The 2,101-nt window shown below is 29.9% G+C and overlaps 1 protein-coding gene across 2 annotated transcripts in view; it reads left to right on the forward strand.

Annotated features, from left to right (window-relative positions):
* LOC101495397 (NAC domain-containing protein) overlaps positions 1 to 2,101 on the forward strand; it is a 9,981-nt gene that overhangs the window by 1,928 nt on the left and 5,952 nt on the right. Inside the window, exon 2 of one of the 2 annotated variants that reach the window (XM_004511605.4) lies at positions 1,346 to 1,393. The gene's annotated coding sequence lies outside the window, so the exon portion shown is untranslated. Of the gene's footprint in view, positions 1 to 968; positions 1,394 to 2,101 lie in introns of those variants that run through there. The other variant, XM_012719048.3, reaches the window with a different exon arrangement.

The following is a 2,101-nucleotide window of genomic DNA, read 5'->3' on the forward strand; positions in this document are numbered from 1 at the left end:
ATATAACGAATCAAAGTGATAAATATACTCATATTAGATAACTTAGTTAGTTAATCAATCATGTTTTCAGATATGTAAGACTAATTTATTGACTTAATATATAATAGATCAAAGTTGATTTATTAATATAAATCAAACAAACATTAAAACATAAAATCAAACAAATCACAATAAAACAACCAACTAAATAATATTGCACCATTTGCTGCCTTCGACCAAACCCCCATGAGATCAAGGATTTAACCAATTCTTTAGGTTTTGAATACACATTGATGCACAATTTAGGGCAAAACCCTACAAGAAAGTATTCAATCCTCCAACATTGAATTCGCTATAGCCACGAATGCTTCAAATTCTCGAACACAATCCTCAAACTCCTCTTAATGTTTGATGGTTGCGAGTCTCTAAAAAATATCACCCTTTAATTTATTTCCAAAATAACTAATCAATGTTATACTGAACATTTCTCAAAAACCACTATCTTCTTCCATCTCTATAAGCGGAACCAGTACACCAATGATCCAGGACACCAATGTTTATGAAATTAATCTAGTTTTTTTTACAAGAAAATATCAATCTAGTTGTACCAACAATTAATTTTAATAACTATATTATCAATGCATAATATTCACGAATTTTACTAATAATAATTAATCTTAGTCCATAAACATCGTTGCCTACTTTATCTCTATCCTCCTGTTTACTTTTTATTAATTCCCAAAACTCGATTAATTTGGAGTTGTTTGTTGTAGAGGAGTTACTGTCATAAATTAGAATACAATCTTTGTTTCCAATTTTATTTTATTTTTTTCATTCCCTTTTACTATTTAGTAAAATAATGAATGAGCATTCGTGGTCTCACACCGTTTGATGATTTGATTTGATGTATGCTTTCATTCTCTCTCACCTTTTTCCGGTCCCGGCAACCTCAAACGTTAACACCAAATCATTCTTTCTTTTGGCGAGTCACCATCACTTGCTGGTGGCTGCAATATCTCTCTCTCTCTCTCTCTCTCTCCAAGCTTTTCCAGTAATCTAGCTCCAACGCAATAGATAAGGAGAGAGAAACTTTTGAGACTCACGCTTCTATTAATTAATCAATGCGTTTTCTTCTTGTTCTTATGCTTTTGCTTCCTAGCTATTCTATTCAACATCTTCCATTTTTCTTTTTTCCAAAGTATTTCACTTTCTCACCTTCACTTTTTCAAGAGATTCTAGAGATTGATGTATTTCAATTCCCGAGGAATGAAACGTCATTAATAAATTGATCTTTCTAATTTCATTAATTTCTCGTGTTTCTTATTGTTGATTGAAAGGGAAATTAAAAAGAGATTTATTTCATCAGATCCACACTACACAGGAATTGGAGTCTTTATCTTCTAAGAAGATCAAGGTTAATTATTCTTAATCTAATGCTTTTAATTTTCTCTCCATTATCAATTTTATTATTATATATATGTTTGCATGTCTCGACTAAATTATATATGCATGTGATTGTTAGCATAAGTCCAAAAAATGGACTTATAAACCAGAGTCAAGTCAAATGCTAAATAAATTAAGATCGAACTTTGACCTGACTTTCATCTCTGTATGTTAAATTAATTAGTCATGCTGTCACTTTTCCCTGTTTATTCCTTTTGGCTTCACACAAGATAATATTAACCTCTTTTCTTGCTTATTGTTTTTATTTGCATGTGTGATGTGATGATATTTTCCCAAAATTTTGTTTGATTCTTTGTATAATTAATGAACTAGCTTCTATTAACTCATTTTTCTTGGCACTTGGAAGAAATAAGGACAATGGACTAACTGTATGTTTGCTCAACTTTTTGAGAAATCAAAATTATTCTAGAGATATTAAATCAATTTTAAATTTTTTGGTAGTTCTTGACTAAAATTGATTTTATTTTTAGAATTGATTCTAATGTTACCATAAAGTGCTTTAGTACCATCTTAGTTTTTAGAGTAATTGTAAATGTTTGGTATATCCTATAATTGTTCATCAAACTTATTCATGATTTGCATCATTGCATTGTACAAAAGTGCCATCTCTTTTGTGTGCTACAAGTTTAACTTGTCTTTTTTCTTTTATGGGGAAAGA

Source organism: Cicer arietinum, chromosome 8 (genome assembly GCF_000331145.2).
Source record: "Cicer arietinum cultivar CDC Frontier isolate Library 1 chromosome 8, Cicar.CDCFrontier_v2.0, whole genome shotgun sequence".
Taxonomy (NCBI): domain Eukaryota; kingdom Viridiplantae; phylum Streptophyta; class Magnoliopsida; order Fabales; family Fabaceae; genus Cicer; species Cicer arietinum.